The sequence below is a fragment of the Podarcis tiliguerta genome (assembly GCF_965153285.1).
Source record: "Podarcis tiliguerta genome assembly, chromosome: 12".
NCBI lineage: Eukaryota > Metazoa > Chordata > Lepidosauria > Squamata > Lacertidae > Podarcis > Podarcis tiliguerta.
Window position 1 is genome coordinate 33,793,994 of NC_139545.1, and position 18,657 is coordinate 33,812,650.

The 18,657-nt window shown below is 41.0% G+C and overlaps 2 long non-coding RNA genes across 2 annotated transcripts in view; one reads left to right on the forward strand and one right to left on the reverse strand.

Moving 5' to 3' along the window:
* Positions 1-18,657, forward strand: part of LOC310660775 — a 206,225-nt gene that overhangs the window by 13,045 nt on the left and 174,523 nt on the right. The gene's annotated exons all lie outside the window — the stretch shown is intronic.
* On the reverse strand, positions 8,104-11,736 carry LOC310660778. The gene is made up of 3 exons (XR_014503638.1): positions 11,646-11,736; positions 8,379-8,544; positions 8,104-8,281 (listed from the first exon to the last, which is right to left on the reverse strand). It is a non-coding gene; the product is annotated as an uncharacterized lncRNA (long non-coding RNA).

Here is an 18,657-nt window from a genome sequence, read left to right on the forward strand (position 1 = left end):
TTCCTACTTCATGCAGAGGACTGTGCTCAAAAAGCCATAATATTCCACAGGTACTGTCAGGTCTCTGGAGACTTTCCTTTGGGATTCAATGTAAGCATGAAATTGCAAGGTGTTGTAGCTGTTGTTCAGATCTATATGGAATGCTGGTGAAAACTGTCAATGATATCTGCTGTGCCAAGCCAGGAGAAGTGTGTTGTACTTGGGCAATGGAAGTGATCTGTTCAGTGCAAGATCACACTCCAGGATTCTTTGTGTTACTGCTTTATATCTGTTCCATTTGACAAGATGTCATCAGTGTATAAATATGTGTAAAAAACACTCATATTTGAAGATGCCTCTACCAAATATTGAGTAGGATATTGAATTGCTTGCACTGGATCAGGGGTTCTGGGCAAGCAGTCTGTCTCCAACCATTCCATTCAGCCCCATAACTCACTTAACTGATCTAGCACAGATTGTTTGACAGGTCTTGTTTTAAAGACATTCAAAAGCCAGTCACTCAAAAGAGCAGGCTTCTAAAAATTGCTACCAGGAATATGGGACATTCCTGAAGCCTCTTTGAAACACATCCACTTCTATCCAGTCTGGGAAGGAAATCTGCTAATAGTCAATGCATGGCATTAGGAACAGAATACAACCACGAAATTGCAGCCTTCAGACTGGAATGAAAGATGGGTTATGTCTGCTCCATTTCCTACTCTCAGATAATTATTGTCTTTATTGCGACCCTTTACTGAAACGTCTGAAAGGGAAATTATCTGGATGGTTCTTGTGATGTCACTTTAGATTTGATTGTGCTCTTGTTTTATTTGTAAGGGCAGCTAAAGTTGCCACTGGCATCCTCTATGTTTCCTAAGGGGTTTGGTGCCTGCCGTTAAAAATGGACACTGATTGACACTTACAGTGCAATCTTACACAGAAGTAAGTTACTCTGAGCTCAGTGAGACTTTCAATATAGGATTGCAGCCTAGGTGTACTGTGTGTTAGAAGCATGATATCACTGAGAGTACAAAGTACAGGGAAATTCTAGGGAAGAGCAGATTACTAAGAGCTAGGGTTAGTCCACATGGGCACTTTGACTGTTCTTTTCACTCCTGGGTGCATGGTTGTGTGATGTACTGGGGGTAGGCTGGAGGCCTGGGCAGGCTGCGTCGTCCTCTTATATACCTGCTGGGATTGACAAAGCATCTCATAAAATAAAAATCAGATAGGGGGGACTTGGGGAAGCTCGCCTAACAATGTTTAGAAAAAATAAGGATAAGACAAGAATTTGTTTGTATTGTTTGTTTTTCTGTTTGTGTTGTTTAGTTGTGTTATAAAATGAATAAAAAATTTTTTTTGGGGTGGGGAAGGGTTAGGGCATCTGACCACCCTCACCTGAATCTCATATCTCTCCTGTAGCTGCCAAACCAATTAACCAACTAGAACCTAGAGTCTCCAATAGAGAGCATTCCATGTCAGGAAGGAGGGCAAGTGGGCACTCTATCAAATGACAGGGCAGGAGTTACATGGAGTTACATGGAGCAGGGCATTTTCACTGGTGCTGCCCATTGTATGCCTCGCTCTTCCCAGACCTGCTCTCTTTTGGCCTGTATTTTGGAGCTTTATAATTTAGGAAGTCTTTGGAAGAACTGGTTGACAAGTCTTATCAGTTGCTGAGAAGATTTTATTTGCTGCTATTCTGTGCTTCTGGTGCACCAGGGTTTACACCAGCGTAATAGAGTTGGCCAGGATGCCAGAAGGGATACAATTTACAAGCTTTCTCCATTATCTGCAGAGCAGGGGGTGTTCAGTCAACAGTGCAAAGGCTGAGCTGAAGCATTCCCTGCTGGTCACCTGCTTTCAACAATAGGGGTCACTCTTTGGTAGTTCCCAATTGGTTAGCTGTCAGATTCTAGAGTTCCCTATTGGCGGCTCTTAGGTAATTCACAAAATACAGAGTCTATTCATAAAACACAGTGTTAATTCATAAAGCAGTAACATAAATCTCCATTGCTACATATCGGGTGTATATTTCAGTGGTTGAACGTACAAGTTTATGGCCATGCTGTAGTGTAGTGCTTATGCGACTGTGAATAAAAGGTGGCTGGGCTCATTGTCTTGGAGTCTGGGGAGGAAGAGGTGACAAAACTGATTTCCAATAAGTGCCCCCCTTTATTTCCATAACAAGTCCTTGAGTCTGAACTCTGAATGGCGACACCGGGGACCTAGAATGTGCAGGGCTTGTTGGTCCAATCCCTGCACAGTCTCATCAGGGCTGACCTTAAGGCAATTGGAGCAATTGGATGTTTCTGGGCTGTGAAGATAGGTGTTATAGGTTATTTGCCCCTGCACAGTGTAATCCTAAGCATATTTATTCAGACATAGGTCCCATCAAACTCAATGGGCCTTACTATCTATGAGTGTGTTTATGATTGATTTATTTCTCATGGGCCGTTTTCTGCATTCCTGATCTATACAAACTCCTTAAGATTTTAAAATGTAAAGAAGTGAAAGTAAATGAGACAACAAACTCATTTGCAGGGTTTAGCACGATTTCTTCCAGTTTGTTCTGGGAGATTACTTCCATCCCACTTAAGGTAAGAATTCACCAAATTAATCTCTCATTCCTTGATATACAAAAACTCTGCTCCAAGTGTGATCTATCTGAGAACCAAAATTGGTTTCCATTTGGAGCAGGGCCTTTTCAGCGGTGGCTCTTAAAGCTGTAAGCTGCATTCCCTTCAGAGGTTTGCTTATGTTCATCTTTGTTTTTGATTTGTTCCCACTTGAGACTGGCCCTGTGTTGTACTTTACAGAGCCCAGTCCACTAATTGAAGGGCTATCTGTTTGAAGAACACTCTAGTTCGTCCAGCAGAATGAGTACAGCACAGGTCACCTGCTTAGACATCCCCACTATGGTGAGGGGTATGGTATTTATATTTAAACTACAACAATCATGTCTACATTTGCATCTATGTAAATTAACACATGCAGATTTTATGTAAAGCTGTTTCCTGCTTTTCTTGGTGATGCGTTTCTTTATCTTGGGTTGAGTCATAATTGGCTACCTGATTGGAATTTGTTTCAAATTATTTTGCTTATTCATTTTGAAATTTTTGTTTTAGTATCTGTGAAGAGTCTTGGAGACACTTTTTTCTTCAAAGGTAGCATAAACAAGTAGGAAAAAAATTAGTAATTATGAGGGCGCAAAGCCTTTATTACGTTGCCTCTGTCCTGAAACACTATGGCTTTCTTCCACTCTTCCACTCCTCTTGTTTCTTCATGTCTTTCTATTTAAAATACTTTTATTTTCTACTGCCCAGGCCACCTACCTTGGTTAACGTGGCAGCTTTCTTTCAGATACTTTCTGGCTTCATTAGAGCCAATGCAGAGTTTTTCTAGCTTCCTGGCCCCATGAGATGACTGCTAAACCACACAGGATCCGTACTGCATTCTTTCCCTGGGATCAGGAGGTCATAAATAAAACTCACATACTGTATTGCTTTTAAATGTATTGTGTTTTGAACTGCTGCCTTTCTTCCTTTTTGCCGCACTCTGCCAGGATTGTAAAAGGCCTGTGAGCCAATAAAATCCTGATTAGGCTGGATAGTCAGTGTGTTTATTTCACCGTAAACTTTTCAACATCCCTAAAGCAATTGCCGCTAGTGCTTTGAGGATCTGCAGAAAACACTGAAAATGCATGAAGGAGGGAACACACACACAGAGGAAAACACACTTTCATTTCAGGGACATGCTAGACAATGCATTATCATATTTGCATACCTTTAAGCTGGTCAAAAACTTATAGCAAAACCAAAGCTGAGAGCTGAGAGTGGGGCATAGTTTGAAAATCTGCTCAGCCCTTTAATTCCCCCCAGCACATCCAGAATGCTTATAAAAGCCTTTGTCCCGAATTCTAATTACCTTATGTGAGAATCCTATTAATGTTTTCTGCCTCTAATTCCCACCAAAAGAAGGAGATGCAAATAGAGTACAGCTATTCCAAATGTGGGGACGCGGGTGGCGCTGTGGGTTAAAGCCTCAGTGCCTAGGGCTTGCCGATCGAAAGGTCGGCGGTTCGAATCCCCGCTGCGGGGTGCGCTCCCGCTGTTCGGTCCCAGCGCCTGCCAACCTAGCAGTTCGAAAGCACCCCTGGGTGCAAGTAGATAAATAGGGACCGCTTACTAGCGGGAAGGTAAACGGCATTTCTGTGTGCGGCTCTGGCTCGCCAGAGCAGTGATGTCACGCTGGCCACGTGACCCGGAAGTGTCTCCAGACAGCGCTGGCCCCCGGCCTCTTGAGTGAGATGGGCGCACAACCCTAGAGTCTGTCAAGACTGGCCCGTACGGGCAGGGGTATCTTTACCTTTACTTTTTATTCCAAATGTGTGGAGATACACATATGATATAGTGAGAAATGGCCGCTTACCTCTCTCCATGGTGAGTGGTAGTTGCGGCCCACCACAGCGCCCCCTCTCCCTGCAAAGCCTCGGCATTTTACAAGTGGCCATTGCCGCTCCTCCCTGGCTGCCATGGAGGTGTGTGGGCCTCCACCAAGCACATCATTCAAATCGGCCTTTCTGTGGCAGTCTGGAGGGTGGGGTTTGGGGAGCGGACCTTAGGGATGCAGTCTTCCCTCAGGTCCATTCCTAGGCACTGCTGTTGTTCTTTTAACCCCCTTTTTCTTTCCAGCTCAGCAGGCTTTGCTATGGTCTTTGGATGGTTGCTATATTCAGAGCCGGGAAAGAATTTTCCTTGTGCTGCAGGTTTTGTCTTCACTGCAGCACTAGTTTTGTCTTCTGCAGGGTGCTGCAGGTTTTGTCTTCACTGCAGCACCCCTAACCTTTGGGGGTGAAGAGGTGACTCGTCCCCCTTCCAGTGGTGGCATTTATAGGGTACCCCGTTAGAGGGGTCTTGAAGTCTCTGTCCATAGAGCAAGAAGCAGGTCATAGAGCTTCCCCAGTGCTTAGGGTCGGGACATGCATGTAAACCTGTGTTTTGTGATGGCCCCTTCTTTCCCCAAGCAGACCCTGTCATGCTTCAGACCCTCCACTAGGAGGCTGAGAGGGATACATGCCCAGTGCCTATGCCAAAGATTTACCTACCTCTGAAATCAATAAATTTGTGGCCTTTTAATCCCTGACCATTGTGGTGTCCATTTATTCATATACCCTAGATGGCCAGGCTTTGCAGGTACAGGGACTCCATGGCTGCTCACACAATGCAAGGCAAAGGCATATGTATTTAAATGAGATCACTTGCATTGGAGACAACAGACTTCACAACTCCCTATCATTTAAAAAAATATATAAATAGGGGAGAGGATGATTGAAAGAGAGAGATTTCTCCATCCAAAAAACTCCACACACCTGATGAAATAACTATTTTATGGTATGCATTTGACTCCTTCAAAGGAACTTTCTCGAAAGTGGGCATACTGTTAGGATTTCATATAGCCGATACCTCTCCGTATTTTTCTTTTCAAAAGCTAAGATGTGTTTCTAAAGGAACACAATCAAGTTGCCAGTTTAAAATTCAGTATGGCATTCAGAGAGTCTGGTCTCTGGTGCTGACCTCCTGTCATTTTCATCTGTAACATGAAGGTGGCACCATGATAAAGGAGCGGCTAAGAGACAAGATAGGGAGATTAAATTGAAGGATCCAGAGAGTTGTAGCAGTGTGCAGCATATAAGCAGGTATGCATAACAGATCTAAAGGATAAAGACATAAGATAACAAATAGTAGGTGATATGGTGCTGAACTGGGGCAGGAGGAGAGAAAGGAGTTTAAACTTATTGCAAATAAAATGGCATGATTCGTGGGAGGGATTAGGGTGAAATGATGACAGCGGCATGGTTGGTTGGTGACTGCGGATTCAATTACCATATCAAACATAGTCTCTCCAGATGCTTAGAAAGTTGGGGCAATCTTAATCTCTTTTAGTATTTTAACTTTTGTATGTTTTAAAGTAGGGTTGTAATTTTTTTCTTGATTTTCCTTGTATCTTTTGTAAATTGCTTTGAGGTTGTTGTTTTATAGCCAAGCAGTGTATACCATAAATTTTATGAAATAAATAAAATTTATTCTATGAGTTGCGTTTATTAGGCTAATGCTCTCTGTCTAATCTAGCTTTGCCCAGCTTGGTTCCCTTCAGATATTTTGGGCTATAATTCCCATCAACTGCAGTCTTCGCAAGCATACTGCTGGAGCCTGATGGAGTTGCATCTAAAACAATATGGAGGATGGAAGGCTGGTCTAATCAGTCTGCAATCATTCAAGCATAGGCAGCATATGCAAATCTTCTTGGGATTGTCACTGAAGAAGGGCAAATAATTGCTTCCTTCACTTTGGATAAAAATGCAGTCTTGATTGCTACACCTCTTAAAATTTGGATGTGATTGGGAACACATGAACAATCCTTAGCCAAGACCACATAGTGTGTAGTGTGTTATCTGTATTTTGAAAGCTGAATTTTGCAAGAATTCTGGAATTAAAAGTAATCCTCTAGGCAATATCCACAGTGATGTAATCTATTGCCATTTCCTGTTTATATAACTGGTACATCATGATGAGTTAATCAAAATACATGGCTCCTGCTGATTAGCTGTGCAACTAATGAATTGTGCAGTAATAGAACTAGTAAAAAAATGGTCATACAGTTTTAAAAGGATTTCCTTTTGAGGCTTGCCTTCATATTTTACAGGATTTTGAGTTCCCCACCCTTATAATTGGGCAGAGAACTGCAGTTTGAACATGATAATATAATATTATTCACTGCAGATAACAAGTATCTTTTCTACCTCCAGTTCTGCGTAAACAATAGTTTTGGCATGTGATTTTGTGGGGCCAGATAAGTTGTTATGGTTTCTAATCTTTGGATGTTCTGAGTGTGTTTTGACTGTCACATTTGGAGAAGAATGAAAAGACTTGGGAATACAAAGTGAGCCTGCTTGGCTTCAAATGATGACCCAGAAATGTTAAGGAGGCAGCAAACCAGCATGGGTATGGAAGGTAGATACATAGGGGATTTTTTTGTTTATTGGGTTGCAGGCTTAATAAAGGATTTACTTTTGGAATAAGCACTCATAGAGTAGGATACTGAGGAAACTTCCAGACTATTGCTATAGAGTGGGTGGAATTCACTTGCATATCAGCAAAGTGGATTTGACTTTGGCACACAAAAAAGACATGGACTTTTTGCAGTAAGGAAAGTGATGGGGAAATGCACTGTAAAGGGATAACAAGTGATTGTCACAATATTGTATAACTTCCCCGAAAACACAAACAAATGCTCAGTGTTTGGCAATCTTGTATAGCCTCCCTGTAAACGGTGTTGCAGAAAATCAGGATGAATACTCAGTAAACATAATTTTGAAGCAACCTTTGTTTCACTGAGTTAAACTGAGTTATGTTTTAGATTAGTCTACAGAAAACATTCCTCATATAGCACATCATTTAATGCATGAAGATACAATATAAAGAAAAAAGCTTTTAAAGCAAAAATTGGAGATTAATTGAAAGTTGTCAAGTATTGAAATTGACCCAAAAGTTTGACAATAATATAAAACATCCAAAAGGACCAAGAAAGAATGCAAGAAAAAGTGGAACCACTAGGTAACAATATCAATAAACTTTGTTGAGTCTATGAAATACTAAGTGATGAAAACTGCTTTGTAGCTACAAACTTTAACTTTAACTAGAATATCATTTGACCAGTGTTAAGCATACTTAAGTTCCATTGATTTCTGTGGGAAACTGAAGCACATGCTAACTCCCTCCAAAAGGAATTGAATGGGATTTGGGAATCCTGCCTTTTAAAAAAAGAAAGAAATGGGGGTGGGCATTTCTGTAAACGAATTATTCTTTCTCCTAAAGTTTCAAAGATGAGTGAGGTGATGGTAAAGAAGATAGAATTATTGTTTGAGATATAAGCCTGTAAATAGGCTATTATAAACTGGAGTGTTCTGACATGTTAGCAGCAGCTTGGCATTTCCATACAACTGGAAGAAGGTGATTATTTTAAAATGACAGATACAAATATAGTGTTCTAAGCTTTATAACTACATTACTTATTATAGGATTTTAAAAAGGCAAACTACTAAAAACATACAGAAGCAACAAAACACAAGTTAGAAAACCAGTGGTAGAAAAATGCTGGCTTTTACAGACTTAGCCTTGGAATTTCATTTGGGTAGGAAAACATTTTTCCCAGGCCAGGGAATTTCTTTCGCAAATGCAGCATTGGTTTCCTCAAAACTTGCTGTAGAAAGCAGTTGCAGGGTTCTTAAAATATGTTCATTCTTTTTTAAACAACAACTTTGAATTTATTTTTGCACACACCTACAAAAATCAACACAATATAAATGTTGGCATTGGGTTGGATCCAGAGAAACTCACTACAATGGAATATCTTTCATTGGAGGAAAGTATGTCATCTCCTTGGGATGACTGCTGCCTCCACTGGAAAAAGACCCTCAGATTGGAAAAGCGTCTCTGGATCCAGCCTGCTGACGTTGACATGAAAGTTACAACTCACATTTAAAATACACTTCTTCCTTGACACCTGCATAACCCCCCCCCCAGTGTCATAAACAAAAGCTAAATGTTCTGTTGTATTTATGCCATTGCTTTTTTTGTGTCCAAAGACTCCCAAAAAAATGAATATACAATAAAAGTTCAATCAGTACAATCAATCAAAATGACATAAAATAGAAAAATCAACAAATAGTCACCAATCGCACTGTGTCTATGGTGAAAGCACTGGATATGCTTTCACCATAGACACAGTATTCCACCTGTTTCACAACCTCTACCCTCCCAGTGCTGCTCCAGTCTCTCACCTGGGAACAAGCTGATCCCATAATGCCCATGCCCACATCACACTCCAAAGGGTCACAACCCCTTTAGCCTCACCTGTATTGGGGCTGGCTTGCTGGCAGTGACCCAATGCCATTCTGGATAAATAGGCGTCATTCCTGGAAACCAGCTATAGCCATGGCAAGTTCTTGTGCTTCATAGATAGGTCTAGTTGGCCAAACTTTTTGGCTCCTCCAGTAGGCTGCTGTTCTGCAGGTGCAGCAGAAAAGGAGTGGGGAGGCTAAACTGAATGCCCATCTCCCAGCCAGCAGTAGGCCTGTTACTGCTTCCTGCCTCCTGGGCTTGTAAAACAGTGAGCTGTGAACCCCCCCCCCCAAGAAAACACCATGTCTCTTGTATTAGTGAAACTGGTAGCTCAGTCTGCAGAGCATGAGACTCCTAATTCCAGGGTCGTGGGTTTGAGCTCCCACATTGGGTGAAAGTTTCCTGCATTGCAGGGAGTCGGATGAGATGATCCTTGTGTCCCCTTTCATCCCTAGGTAAAGGTAAAGGTACCCCTGCCCGTACGGGCCAGTCTTGCCAGACTCTAGGGTTGTGCGCTCATCTCACCCTATAGGCTGGGAGCCAGCGCTGTCCGCAGACACTTCCGGGTCACGTGGCCAGCGTGACATCGCTGCTCTGGCGAGCCAGCGCAGCACATGGAACGCCGTTTACCTTCCCGCTGGTAAGCGGTCCCTATTTATCTACTTGCACCCAGGGGTGCTTTAGAACTGCTAGGTTGGCAGGCGCTGGGACCAAACAATGGGAGCGCACCCCGCCACGGGGATTCGAACCGCCGACCATACGATCGGCAAGTCCTAGGCGCTGAGGTTTTACCCACAGCGCCACCCACGTCCCTCCTTTCATCCCTACAATTCTATAATTCTATGACTAAAAGAAAAAAGTCTGTGGAGGATAAGAGCTTTTGCTGGTGGCATATTAGTTGCCAGATGGAACATTGTGGATCCTCCTCCATTCAGTGTACGGTACAGGTACGATTTTATTATCCATGCAGCTGGGAGATCTGGTCAGTTCTTCAGTACAAATACCTGTTGAACTGTGTTAAGCTTAGAATATCCTTCTGCAAGGGGAATAGAATGTGCACCATATAACATTTCCACCCTGTAGATCTTTTGCACTGGAATATAATTTGGAATATAAATACACATAGGAGAGGTGTGCCCCCTCCCACAAAAAGCATGTTCTGTGCTATGCACAATACATGGCAATAGAAGAGAACTTGAGGGTGGAGAGAGTGTTAAACTTGAATGAGCTTTGGGAATCCTTAACATTTTCCAGGGGAAAGTATTTGAACATACTTTTGACAGTATCTTAATGTGCTTCTTTCATCGTCAAGGAACCACATTTTACAATGCAGGGTAGGTATTATTTAATTACAGGTTGAGACCAAAAAAGAGAGGAGGTGTTGAAGACTGTTTAATCTCCTTATGTTATTATCTAACAAGTTGCCTTGAGAGAATACCCAACATGTTGTATTGATTCTCTCGTGCTATGCTAGCTATTTGTGTATACATAATGACAACAAGCACAATGGTGACTCTGTTGTTTGGACTTCTGCCAGCTCACTGACACTTCCTTCACTTTGAGCTTGACAGAGGGAATGATCTTACTTCATTGGCTGTAGAGAAACTGGTGTGGACATGAGAAGAACTGACATGGACCACCTCCAGACGGTTGCGAATTCCTGGTGGGATTTAATTGCATACCAGCAAAAGCAGGTTGTGCCATTTGAGTTTATTCTGTTTATTCCGTTTATTCAGTGTCCCCAATTGAATTTTTACAATTTAAAAATTTACAGGAAAATGCCTTGGAAAGTATGGAATAGCAATTGCTATTAGACACGAAGTTGTCTAATGTTTTCCACTGGGCTCCTTTGGGAAGAAGGGCATGAAATAAAACACACACACACACACACACACACACACACAGATAAAACAAACAAACAAACAAACAACAACATCCCTGCACACACAAAAATCAGAAAAAAACTCTCAAAAATGGCGGACATCTGAACTCCCCACATACTGTGTAAACAAATCAAGATGAATGCGAATTTAAACAGGTTACCTGGAAGCAACCATGTATCCTTTCCTTTTCTCTTTAAGAAGGTTTGGCATGAAAGAAGACAAGGGTCTAAATGGCAGCGCTAGTCTCTCCTCATTCACATTCATTTAACCCCTCTACAGTGTCTGAAACTGCTCTAATCCATGTCAGGGTGGACATCACAACTCCAGATGTTTCATTTCCTCGGAAGTCTCTTGGGAACTTGTCAAAGACTTTCTGCAAGGCAATATAATAACATTATTTGCTTTCCTTCTTCCCTTACTTCTTTCCCCCTTCAGGCCAAGTCCTTAAGTCTTCTTATAGGGTTAGAGTAAAGCAACAGACTGAAGCTTACACCAGCAAGCACTGCACATTAATTCTGCGTACTTATGGTAGCACCTGTATTTATTATCAAACAGCATTAACAGCAGAGGGTTTCTTGTCATGTAGACAGAAGAGAAATTGTTTTCTTTGGGAAAAGGAAAGCCAAGGCAAATATGAATTACTTTATTGGAATGCAAGATGGACAGGAAATAAAATCAAAGGTCAACAGTAATTGTGGCTTTGTCTAGTAAAGTGATATCTTTACTGCACATTAATTTTCTTCCTGCCATTCCTTTGTCTCTCATTTTTGGCAGCTGAGCTCAGAGGCCCAAAATGGGAAAAAGATAATGGGTTACGATCAATGCTCCTAGACCAGACAGCTAATCTGAACTTAACCAAAAAGTCAATATTTAGCTCTACCTTATCAGTGAATAAATGTCAAGCATAGAGGTAGACATGAACAAATTTCCAACCGATTTCTTTCTTGCGTGCTTCTGCGGTCAAAGCTGCATGGAAGAGTTTCAGCATCAGATAAGACAAAACTGCCTTTGAAGGAAAAAGAAATGTAACAAACAGCCAACTTGCAAATGCAAGAGACTGTCGTTTATGAGGCAAAACCAACGTCAACAATTCATTCTAATCTCTCCTCACACATTCTATTGGTTACCTCCCAGTCCCTGTGATGCTAGCAGCTGATAGTTACATGCTGCAGGCCAGCCTTTAGCAGATAAGGGGAACTGTTTTCTTCCTGTGAAGCCCTCATTTATTGTGGCTGAAAAACAATAGGCACCAATGGTTTGCATTCCAAAGTTGGAAAGCTATAGTAGAGCATACTATGGTTCTTTGTAAATGGGCAATTATAATTAAAACTTCGGCCTTGAAATGCATGGTTCATTTATGAAAATCCCAATGGTCATTCCTCTCCAAGACTGCATTCATCGCTACCAAAAACAACAATAACAACAACAACTACCAGGTATATAGATGCCTTTGCAATGGCATAATTGCCTGAAAGTTTTCTAATATGATGTTTCTGGTTTTCCTTGACATTCTCTGCTGTGCAGAACATAGCAATCCTTCTGTTATCACAGCAAGGCAGAAGCAGTGGGCAAGTTCGTTCAGATTCAGGAAAACTGAATATGTTATATATTTATTTGAAAAATATATAAACCACCCTGTATCCCCTTCATCCACGAGTTCCAAGATGGTGTGCAAATACAATACAAACCATGACCTTTATAATGAATAAGAAATTGAGAGGCAAAAACTATTGACGAAAAAACTGCAAAGCAGGGCTAAAAATTAAATATTTGGACAAATAAGAATGCCTTAGCCTGGTGCAGCAGTCAGCAATGAAGCCTATTTGGGGACAGCATCCCAAAGTTGGGATGCTGATAATACAGTAATAACATTTTAGCTAGGCAAGAGCCATAATACAGTAGTCTCTGAATTGGTTATACAGGGAAGGAAGAAAATGATACACTGTAGGCAGCTGCATCATGTGAGGCTAAGTTTATTGTGGTTTGGGTCACTTCCATGAAGTCTTTTGGCTTAGGCCTGGTCTGCACAAATTTCGGTTCCTCGATCATACCACTTCAGTCAGCAGGCAGGGTGGGGGTGCATGTTGGAATTTTGCTCCCCAAATTAAAATAAATATTTGCTGTGTGGGAGCAACTTCATGCACCTCTTTTTTTCTTTTTCTTTTTTTGGTTAAAAAGTGTGACCCTGTAACAACTTTATGGTGAGTACCGGCGCCTACTTTTCTATAAAAATAAGCACGGCATATGGTACAAAATAAACACTACCCATGAAATAGATATTAAAACCAATACTGTTGAAAGGAATCATATCATTTAACATACTCTTAAAAAATTCACAAACCCAAACAATGCTGATGATTATAATATGAAGACTTGTTTGCTGAGTCTATTTTTGGTCTGCACTGGTTATGTTGAGAATGAATGGTTGTTCCTCAAGTTATAGTAAGCAAAAATATTTATGAGTGACAAAGTGAACAATGCAACCTGCAGATTAGTGTGAAATTGTAGTGTTATCTCATTGGGCTTATCATTAGTCACAGCAGAAGATAAAGGGCTATCAATCGATTTGTACTTACACTGAAAAGCTTTACTGCTATAAGTTTCAGATTTCAAGCTCACAGCATGGATTGAGCATGTTTTACATGTAGAATGAAAGCCAGTTATGAACTATATGGGGGATGTGAAATCTGAATACGTGTCCTTTATTTATGTTTACCCATTCATAATTCATTGTTTTTGAATATTGAGAAAGTTGGCCCAATCTGAAATGTTGTTTTGCTTGCCATGTTTCTCAGTTTTCAGACATGGTTCATGCCCATTTCTCCGATCTGATGTGCTCAACTTCTCTTGCTAGTCTCACTTCTAGTGCCATACTCAGCTCAACTCTTCATATATGAACAATAGTCCTACATATGGCACTCTGTAGCAGAAAGTAAACATTATAACTGCAGTTACTTATTGGAACCTAAATCTTTAGAAATGATTTCCAAAAGCCATGTAGGAACTACAAACTGAGCTACATGCTATCTTGCTTTAAGGAGGAGTTTAAAATTTACTGACTAATCCCAAGTATGTTAATTCAGACACAAAACCTACATAGTTCAATGTGGCTTCCTAACAAGGGTGTTCAGGACTGTAGCTTATTTGCACAAGTAGCATATTCAAAATCAGTGAATTCCACATTTACCATTTTACATCCTTGTGACTCCATCCCTGGAGGAAGTATGCTGTTCTTTGACCTGGGGTAGGACTTTCTCATTGATGGCTCCGTGCTTCTGAAAAGCCCCACCCTCAAATGTGATTCGCACAAACTCTGTGCAATTTTAGGCACCAGTTAAAAATGCTTTTGGCAGGGACAGGACATGGGGAGGTGAGGTTATGAGCTGAGGTTGGTTTACTATTGGAAGAACAGCTGTTGGTAATGTCTACTGTGAATTTTAATGTTTAGGGTTTAAAATGTTATTATTTAGTGGTTCTTAAATAATTAATTCTAATCCACCTGGGATCATTACGCGAGAAAGGACAGGATATAGATTTAACAACAACAACAACAACCCTGTGGCGTTGACTATACTGCCCAGCTGATGGATTTATGGAAGTAGTGACTGATGCACTGCTCATAATTCCTGATGGAATGCACTATTTCTATTTTACATCAGATGAAAACCTTAATATATTTAGAGGGGGGGGAACCCTAAAGATAAGAGAATCTAGTACAGATGGAAAGCACTAACACACAGCTGAATCTGATATATACATTGGAAAGTTGTTTGTTTGACTCTTCTCTATGGATTACAGTCAACTAACACTTCTTCAGAGCAAACACACTGAAATTAATGGAGCTGTGTCAGTCTACTCTTGAGAAGAAGTTAGTTGAATCCTATGGATTTGGATATGTCTTAAGTTTTTGTAACCAAATATTGCATGGTGATTTTTGAGATCAAGAAGCACGGTTTTGTCTACATTTGGATACAATTAGATGAAGCAAGATGACAGGCGGAACCTTTCAAAACTGCACCGATTTTTTGGTTTCTTAGAATTCCTGAGCAACGCTGGGTACAAGGCTGCTAGTACAGAAATAAATTGCAGTTAGTATTCTTATTTGGGTTTTTCCTGTATTAGAGAGAGAGCAGGTTAAAAAAGGTTCCCTAGATCCAATTAGGTTTTGTCTTTCTTTTTCGACTCTCATCCCCCACTCACCCATCTAATCAGTTTTATGAGAATTCGTGCCAGCACCCCTTCCCCAATACCACAAACCCTCAAGTATCATTGTAGGAAAAAAGGAATGCAAAAGACACAAGTATTGGCATTCCCTTTATTTTAAAAGAAAAGCTGTCCAGGGGTATGCACATTCGCGCCAGCCTCCCATCCTACAGATGACCAAAGATAAACTGGTTATTAGACTTGTTCATCCAAATTACAGGAGAGTATATTTGCATTGGCAGAGTGGTGGGTAAAAGAATATAAGGTTTTCTATGACAATGTAAACCCCCAGTTGAGAGGAAATGCTGAATGAATGTAAACCATCTGTAAGCTACCCACAGCAGCTTGGCAATTTAGCACAATCACACTGCTCTGAGACTGCTACAGGGCAACATTCCCAACCGTCAAACACACACTGTCATTTTAAACTCGAGTTTCTATTGAAACCAGTGGCGTTCATCTCCCAGGCTTAGAATTGTGGACCAACTGTTCCAGATCTAGGCTCTCCTGTTATTTGAGTAGATGTTTAATATCTTCATGCCCTATTGAATTTCTTTAATACTAGCATTTGGGGTGAAAAGTTTAAAAAAGCGATCCTTGATGCCTGAATATGTGTGTGTGTGTGTGAGAGAGAGAGCGAGAGGGAGACTAAAATGCTCATTTAGATTAACTAATTGTGAGCCAGTTTTCTGTCTGAATTGTTTGACTTATACTTCTTATCTTGGCCATGAGTCATTGTAGTCTGTTGCTGTAATGTGTAATTTCAAATAACAAACATTTTGTTAATTAATGTGATTTTAATATGCAGTTTAAAAAACAAATATATATTCCTTTCTCATGGGTTTTACTACGATCTAATCCAGGCTTCCTCAGCCTTGGCCCTCCAGATGTTTTGAGACTACAATTCCCATCATCCCTGACCACTGGCCCTGCTAGCTAGGGATCATGTGAGTTGTAGGCCAAAAACATCTCTAGGGCTGAGGTTGAGGAAGCCTGATCTAATCTGTAAAGTGGTACTGAGGAACCCTAGGCCAAAGTACTATTTTGTTTTGACACCTAATCTTTTGCAGGAACCGTTGCACGGCTCTTTTGAAAACAGGCATAACAAACCACATGTCCAATACTGTGTTGTATAAACATTCTCAAACAGCAAATTATAATACAGAAATGTTCTTGGGTTTAGATATTGCTAATAACCCCTCAACCCACATATATTCCACTTTCTTATATATGACTTTAGGACAGTGCTTCTTATGATGTTTATGGAATGAGGCAATGGATTCAGAGGAGATTTCTCTCAGAACCAGTCTCCACTATCTCTGAAGCACTGGCACATGATGAGCCTATTTTGCCCTCACCACTCTAGTCCATGTAGTTTGCATTTCCAGATCCCAAGGCTGCCACACCAGAGGACTTGAGCAGATGTTGGAGTCAATGTCTGTTAAATTATTTTTATTCATTTCATTTCTATACCGCTTTATATTAACAATAAATCTCAGAGTGGTTTACAACACATTAAAACCTCAAATAAAGCAATCCAGCAAAACATTACTGAAAAAAGGCAAATATAAAGTATACATTCAAATAAACAAAGTTAACAAGAAACTAAAATGTTATCTTAAATATTTCAAAAGAAAACATTGCAAAAGTCAACTACAGAATGCACATTTAACTTAGCAATGTTAACAAAAATTGTAAACTTTAAAAAAAATTATTAAAGAAGTCAAAATAAAATGCACATTTAAAACATCATAATTAGCAAAAGAATAATAAGCCTAGAACGTAACTGCTGCTGATGTTTCCAGTCCTGCCAATGGTGGTTCATGGCAGGTGGTGGCTCAGGCTCAATGACCTGGGTCTACACTAATAGACAGCCAAGTTGGTCTCTGGCCTCATATGTAGCATCAGCTTCTGTAGCTGGAATCAATCAAGGCTCTGCCCTCCCAGGCCAGGTGAAAAAATACCTGCAAGGCAGGGGGCAAATTTTCCAGGACTCACAGCCAAGATAGTCTTTAATGGAAGAAGCTTCTGTCATCGAAGGTGGAATTAGCCACCCAGCTGGAGCTCTGTTGAAGGCTCAGGGTGGAGTTGTCTGCTGCTGAAGCAACATTTGAGCCTTGCTCCTATGAGGCTGCAGCCTACATGCTCCATAGAGCTGTCCAGGGTGCTGTCTGTATCCTCAATTCCTACCCTGCCTGAACCTTGACTTGGCTTCACCTTGCCTTGGTTGAGTTTGCTTTGCTCTGCTGAAACAGGGACATAGCCCTATTTGCCTCACCTGACTATACTTTGTCAGGGCTGAATCTTCAGCTATGAACATCCTGCTTGGGGTGTTCTTGCATTGCTGTTGCCATGGCTTGGAAAAGAACACTAGCTTTTTTATTGAAAGTGTTTTGCTTCATGAAATATCACTCTGCCTTTCGTTTCTTTTCCTTGCATATACCCCTGACATTTATTTTCCTTCCTCTCTCTGCAATGGATTCTTGTCTCCCTCCTACTCTTCAATCCTTGATCTTTCTGCCAAGTGAGGCAGCTGAGTCCAGCCCACCAGGTGGTTGCTGGCACCATTCAGCTACATTCTGTTCTACCTCCTGCTGTTCTTAGTCAGGATTGTGGAGGCATCCACAAATCCTGGCCCTCGAGGGTATTGGCTTAAGCCACTGCTGCTGCTGATTTTTGTCAGAGGCAAAGTCAGAGCTTGCTCTTCTGACTTAAGAAAAAAAATGTTCCAATGACAGTTGTAAAGGTCATTTTCATTTTTATTTTTTTGTCTTCTGCAAATCTCTGAAACTATTCCATGATGATTTTGGACTTATTTCCCCCATACCTAATGGGAAATTACAAACTTAGTTTAGTATCATGGCAGCATATACACACCAAGTAAAAAAGTCCAATCTAATTAAATCCATATTTTGAAAGTGTTTTTGTTTCCCCTGGGTAAGATATTCATCCCCCCCGCAAATTGAAAGTATTAGGAACATAGGAAGTTACCTTCTTCCATCTAGTTCAGTGCTGCCCACACAGAGCAGCAGAGCTCTCTATAGTTTTAGACATTGGACATTCTCACCCTACCTGGAAATTGAACCTAGGAACTCCTATGCTCAAAGCAGATACTGTACCACTGTTAAATCTCCCCCTGAATCCAATCATATTTGAGGAGGTGTGTAGCCATTAAAGAGGAAGATAGGTAGCAGACTGGCAAAGCTGTAAAGGCCACTTTTTGGAGGTAGCCAATAAGAGATCCCTCTGAGCTATGACATGTTACACTGCAGAACTAAAGCACATTTGTTGGATGAGGTAGTGATACACACACACACACACACACACACACACACACACACAGACCATCAATCCTTTTTTGCACAGTGGAGGAGTGATACTTCAGCATATATACAAAGCAGGGGTGGGAAACCTTTGACCTTCCAGATGTTGCTGAACTACAACTCCCAGCAGTCCCAACAAGCCTTGATTATAGCAGTTGTAGCTTAGCAATATCTGGAAGGTCAAAGGTTCTCCACACCTGATATAAAGTAAAATGCTACCATATGTGCATAGGCCTGATCTTACTCCCCTTTGTTGAGAGGGGAACAGTCACACAAATTTCACATTAAGTCCTCATTTCATGTGTTGTTTTTGTGTGTGTGGTGAGGCAGAGACCAGACCTTTGGTTGGGCAGAGATATGAATCAG